Source organism: Lathamus discolor, chromosome 21, assembly GCF_037157495.1.
Source record: "Lathamus discolor isolate bLatDis1 chromosome 21, bLatDis1.hap1, whole genome shotgun sequence".
Taxonomy (NCBI): Eukaryota; Metazoa; Chordata; class Aves; order Psittaciformes; family Psittacidae; genus Lathamus; species Lathamus discolor.
In genome coordinates, this window is record NC_088904.1 from 2,941,401 (window position 1) to 2,948,047 (window position 6,647).

Sequence of the window (6,647 nt, forward strand, 5' to 3'; positions counted from 1 at the left end):
GGTCCCCTGGGTCACCACCCGGCGGGCACTGCCGACGTTCCCGAGCAGTGGAGGGGAACGGGAGGTGCCAGAGGGGGGGTTTAGCACGAGGAGGCGGGGGGGGACAGGGACACGCGTGGGGCAGCGTAAGGTGCTGTGCTGCAGGGCCCTGGGCAGAGGTGGTGGGGAATGGAAAAAGGAAAGAGGGAAAGGGAAAAGAGAAAGAGAAAATGTAAATGGACAGGGAAGGGGAAAGAGCTAATGGAAATGCAAGGGAAATGGGAAAGGGGTCATTGAAATGGGAAAGGGAAGCGGAAAGGGGAAGAGGAAAGGCAAAATGGCAATGGAATGGAAAGGAAAAGGAAAGTGAAAGGGAAAGGGAAAATGGAAATGCAAATGGAAAAGAAAGGGGAAAGTGAAGGGGGAAAGGTAAAGGTGGAAGGGAAATGAAACGGAGGGGATAGGGGAGGGCAAAAGAATAGAGAAAAGGAATAAGAAAGGGAAAAGGAAAGGGAAAGGGAAAGGAAGAGGAAAGGGAAAGGGAAAAGGGAAAAGAAGAGGAAAACGAAAGGGAAAAGGGAAAGGAAGAGGAAAAGGAAAGACAAAGGGAAAGGGAAAGAGAAAGGGAAAGAGAAAGGGAAAGGGAAAGGGAAAGGGAAAGGGAAAGGGAAAGGGAAAGGGAAAGGGAAAGGGAAAGGAAGGCAGACGGGATGAAGAGGAGATCGAGCCGGGCCCAAGCCCCGGCAGGGCCGGGCCTTCATCCTTCCCAGGGACTTTTCCGGCCGCTCCCGGCCTCGTCGGCCCGAACCGGGCTCCCCCCGACCCCGAACACCGGCGGAAGCGGCTCCGGCATTTCCCGGCCTGCTCCGTGCCCCAGGCCGGGCCGCTCCGGTTTCCCAGGCTTTATTAAAAGACCGAAGAGATGAAAACGAACCCTGCGGATGGGTCCTTGCAGCCTCAGTCCCCGGCGCTGCCGGGCTCCAGGCGGCCGAGGCGGGTTCGGGCTGGCCCCGGAGCTCCGGCAGCGGCAGTGGGGCTGCAGGTCCCGGCTCTCCGGGGCGGGGGCCGCGGGCCGGTGCTCACGGTGTCACCCGGCTCCGCAGTGAGGAGTTCAGCAAAATTTAACATCCCGTCCAACCGCGGCGCATTTAACCCAACCCAGCCCATCCGTCGCATCCTATCCCACCCAGGTCATCCATCCCATCCGTCCCATCCCGTCCCCGGGAAGCCGGTTTAGTGACCAATACAATAAAATAAAGCGCCGCCAGTTCCCGAGCGCAGCGCACAGCGGTCACTGTGGAGCCGGCGATGCACCGAGAGGAATGGGGTGGTGGTGGGGGGCCCTTCGGAGGCTTTTCTGCCCCTCTTAAGCCCCTATACCACGGTCCAGCCGGGATGCGGGAGGAATCCGGCCCCGCTCCCAGCTCTCAGCCCTGATGTGGCCCTGGAGGGGCCGCGGGCCGTGAGCCGGACCCTGAAATCGGGAGGGAGCCGCGTCCCGGGGGCTCCGGTGGGGATGCGAAGTCCCTGATATGCAGGTGACCGCGGGGAGAAGCTTCAAGGCAGGTAATGGGACATGGAGCCGGGCAGGGATAAGCAGAGTGGCCTGGAACCGAGCATGGATGGGCAGGGGGAGTCCGAAGCCAGGCAGGGATGGGCAGGGGGCCCTGGAGCCGGGCTAGTGTAGGCGGGGGGTATAGAACCGGACGGGGATAGGCAGCGGAAGTACAGAGCCAAGCAGGAATGGGTGATGGGGTCTGGAGTCGGGAAGGGGTGGGCAGGGGGGTCCGGAGCCGGGCAGGGGTAGCCTGAGGCCAGGCAGCGCCAGAAGATGCTGGGGGGGGGGGTGTCGAGGTGCGCAACGAGGAAGGAGGTGGGGACCAAACCAGGGATGAAGCGGCCGCGTCTGCAAGGGTTTCATTGAGTGTAATAATGGCGATAGAGCATCGACCGGCCCATCGACCGCCCATCGATAGATCTATCCCTGCAGCTGCCCGCGCTCCCGCCGTCCTGCACAGCGGCCCCGGGTCGCGTTTACGCCTCCCCCCGCTCCCCAGCACAGCCAGGCCCGCAGCACCGGTCCCCCTCCCGCCCCGCGGCAGGCGCTGGACTCTGCCCTCCGCCGAGCTTTGCACCGAGCAAGCAGCAAATAAAAAGGGAGAGACTTTTTAGTAATTAGTGCGACATAATTGAGTAATGCGGTAGCCCCACGTCCGTGTCCCCGCCCTCCCCCCCCTCCTCGGCTCTTCCCCGATCGATGCAATATCATTAGGCGAGAGTCACCGAAACCCGCGGGCCCGGGGGAGCGGGGCTGCGGAGGGAGCTCCCCGGGTAGGGCCCGGGCCGCTGCCCTCGTTGTGCGATCCCGGAGCCCGGCCGGGTTCGCTGCATCCGCTGCGGCCCCAGCCCGGAGGAAGCCCCGCGGAGAGCCCAGAGGCTCCGGCGATGGGCCGGGTCGCAGCGCGGGGAAGAGGCCCGGTCTCCATTCGCCAGCTGGATGCTATTGATCCCTTCCCTCGCCTCCTTTTTCTCTCCAAGCTCCCTCTTCCTATTTAATTCCCGTCCCTCTGCTCCTCCGTAGCCGCCCGGGCAGCGCTCCAAGGGGAGCCGGGCAGTGCCGGCACCCTGGGGAAGGGAGTGCGGAGCTGGGGTAACAGGTCCGGGGCAGCCTCCGCCGGTCCCGCCCCCCCCAACCCTTCCTGCGCAACCGAGGGCTTCTTTTCGTCGGGACAAGCGGGCAGAAGGCGCAGTGGGGCGGGCCCAGCAGCTGCCCCCAAACCCCTTCTGCCCACCCCACCGCTGCCCCTAAGGCGGAGCGGGGCTCCCGGGGCTGCCCGCACTTAGAGACGCGACCCCGCTCCCGGCCGGCCGGGGCAGGAGGCCGCGGCGTGGCCGCCCCGGAGCCCGGGGAAGGTTGTGTCGGGGGCAGGACGCGGTGCCTGCTCCCTGCCTGTACCCCTGCTTGTGTCCCTGCCTGTACCCCTGCCTTCGTGGGCCGTACCGCTGCGTGCTCCGCGGTTGCTTTGCGTTCAAATCTATTTTATTTTTCTCTTATTTTATATATATATATATTTATTTTTTTCCCACCCACTTAGGAACAGCTCGAAAGCACAAACGACACCGCCAGAAATACATCCAGCGGCGCGGGCAGTGCTGACTGCAGTCGGAGAGCAGGTACAAGGCAGGGACTAAATAAACCAGTTGATTTCGCCGGGCAGGGAAGGAAAAGGAGGCGGTTCCGTGCCCCCCACCATAGCAATGCCCCTTTAGCAGCCCAAGTTCCTTAAAGTTCTTTAAGGCTTCAAAATAACAGCCCCATCGCCTGGCAGGTGAATTATTTAGTGCCTATAGATTCCTCGCAAACCCTTTCATTTCGGTTCCAAATCTTCCCCAGCCCAGCTTTTGCCTATGGACGTCTCGATTTTACAACAATCAAGCGGGAGGCAAAGAGCGTGGCAATTTCTGCTAATCGATTTTCCATACAATGGGCCCCAGATGATGTTTTAAAATGTGAGAAACTAAAATGTGTTGGTTTAAATAAGACTTTTGCAATCAATAGCTTTTAAAAAAAGAGACTTTGATACCGGTTCTTGAAGGGGATTCAAACGCTTTCGCTTCCAAAACAAAACAAAGCAGGAGAAAAAACCAGCCCAAATAATAACCCCCCCCCAAAGAAAGCAGCCACGCCGGAAAAGTTCCGCCCGGATTTGGGGTTATTAAAGCGGGATTTGGGGAAACCCGCTGCGGGGCCGGGGATGGGGGGGGTGGGGGGGTGGGAGCTCCATGACCGGAGCCCCCATCCCCGCCGCTCCACCAATCCCCGCGGGGGTCTTGCTGTGTGTCCGTCTGTGCCCCCCCTCTTCACCCGGGGTCTCCCCGGCTTTTACGGGTTCAATTTCCCCTTCCCCGCTTTGCCCGCTTGGAGCCGGGTTTGTGGCGCTTCGGGCAGGAATCCAGGAATCCAGCCGGGAAAAACTCCGGCCCTTTCCCTACCGACCTTTTCCTCTGTTGAAAATCCACCCCCGTCGGCCGCCCCACCGCGATCTGCGCCCTCGGCCGCCAGTTAAAGATAATTTTAGCTGCGAGATCAGGCCCTTTCCCCGCCGCTCCCAGCTCCTTTTCCTTCCCTTTTGCAGGATAGAAATACGTATCTGTCACTTTTGTTGTCGCTGTTGTTAATTTCCCCCTGTGAAAAATTCCCCCCTCTGCAGAATCGGCCCCGGAGACGTTTAAAGAGAGGGGGAACGGATCGGGAGCTGCCCCCCTATCCCGTCTCTGCCGCCCGCTTTCCCCCGGGCTCTGCGGGTGGAGCCGGGGCCGGGTGGGGAGTGGGGAAAAGCGGCAGCAACGGGGGTGAAATCAAGGTGTGGGGCGGCGGAGGGGGGGCAGCGGCAGAACCGGCCCCTCCACAGCCTTTCCGGAGACTTTTCTCGTTTACACCGAAACTTTGGGCAGCCCCGAAACTCTGCAGCCGGGAGCGACGGGGCCGCGGAGGGACGCGGGGCCGGGGTGAGTGGGTTTCTCCATCCAATTCATCCCGGGGAGGGCAGTTTGAGGACCGGAGGTTGCTCTTTTCGATGTGGTCCCTGCAGGTTTACCCCAAACGACGCGGCCCCGCATTGGTCCGGCGCAGCCCGGGCCGGAGCCGGGCGCTCTCGGAGCTCCTCATCACCCCGCTGCGGCGGCCGGGGCCGGGTCCCCCCCACTGCTCCCAGCTCCGGGAACACCGGCGTGGGCCTCCGGGAGCCTATTTCAACCGCAATTTGTTTTCTAAACTTCCCGGCGGAGCAGCCCTGAACTTTACACCCTTGGAAGCGGCACGGGGAGGGCTCGGTCCTTTTATTTTTTCCCCCTTTTTGGTGGAAATGCGGTGAAAATTGCGGGGGTTTCGCCCAGCTCCGAGGTGAGAGATGGTTTTTTTCCTCCTCCCTCCCATCCCCTCTCCGCCTTTCACCTGTCTGGCCGGGCCGGCCCTAAAGCGGGCTGGGGTGCGGGTGGATTAACCATAGCGTGAGACATGCAACGACTTTGCCCGTGCTTTGCGGGGCAGGGGGTCCCCCAGGCTTCCGAAGTGACACCACCCCCAACCCCCTCCCCTCTGCCCTCTCTCACTTTCCGGTCTTTGTGCGGTTCGGGGAGCCTCAAACCCGAGCCTCTGAGCACCCCAAAGGCTCCCCGAGCGCTCCCGGGCAAGTCCGGGATGGAGGAGCCGGGGCCGGTGCGTTGTGAAACATCGAAGAAAGGAGAGGAACCGGGCGTTTTCCGCCGCGCTGCAGCGCGTTCCTGCCGAGCACCGAGCACCGACAGCACGCGAATTCACTGGAGTTGTTTTATACATAACAGAGATTAAAATTCATATAGAAAGAGACCGTATTTATTTGATAGATATGCGATATGGATGTACTTCTTATTTTCTCTGTATTTCCCGCAGGTATTTTCCTGGCGCCGCAGGGCTCCTTCTCCTGCCTCGGGAGGCGTCTCTGCTTTTTCGAAAGATCCCGTTTCCGGAGACTTTTTTCCTCTCTCCCCGCTGTCTGCTCCAGCTCGGCCGCACCGCGGAGCGGCCCGAGGAGGGGGGTCCGGGCCCGGAGTCCCCCCAGGTTCCGGCGGCTTAGCCCCAGTAACAGGTAACTCTGCTCCCCGGGCAGCGCGTCCTGCGGCAGGACCCAGGGAGATAGCGGGGGGACAGGCGGGGGTAAGAGACAGGCAGAGGTAGGGGACAGGCAGGGGAAAGCAAGGGTAGAGGCAGCAGGGGACTGGCAGGGGTAGGGGCAGGCAGGGGTAGGGGACAGGCAGGAGCAGGGGACAAGCAGGAGGCAGGGGACAAGAAGGAACAAGCAAGTGCGGGTGACAGGCAGGGGCAGGCAGGGGTAGGGGACTGGCAGGACAAGGGGACATGCAGGAGACAGGCAGGAGTAGGGGGACAGGCAGGGGCAAGGGACAGGCAGGAGTAGAAGACTGTCAGGGTTAGGGGCAGGAAGGGATGGCGATCAGGTAAAGCAGGAACAGAGGCAGGAAAGAAGCAGGGACGAGGCAGGGACAGGGCAGGGATCTGCCGACCAAGCAGCTGCCCTGGACTCAGCGGGGACAGGCAGGACTTGGGGGGGGGGCGCTGCCCCTCTCCCACCCCAGCTCCCTTGGGTCATGGTGTGTATGTTACTGAAATAACCCAAAGCGGCTCATACTCACCCAGGGCTATTACACAGACACACACAGAGGCAGACAGACACACAGACACGCACAGAGTGCTGGCTGGCCATAGCCTATACCCACCGCACAGACCTGTCCAAGGGAAACCTGGAAACATGTGAATCCACGGCCCCAAACACACCCTCCTCCTCCCAACCCCACACCCCTGTGGGCAGGAAGCTGCCCGCAAGGCAAGTGCCAGCCCAAGAGCCAGCGAGGCAGTGGCACCCCTTTCCCTGTGCCCTCCTCTCTCCCGCAGCAGTAATTGCTGCTGTCTTTATCCAAACTAGGAGGGGGTGGTAGAGAAAGACTTCTAAGAGTAATTTTCCGGGAATTCTCCTTGGTGTAATTGTCCTGATAATAAATCCAGACGCTTAGCCCCGTGTATGAATTGCTTTTTACCATTTTCATTTATTATTGAACACAGTGGGGAGAAGGGGAAACGCAACAGGGCTCTTTCTTGTGAGAGGGAAGGGGCG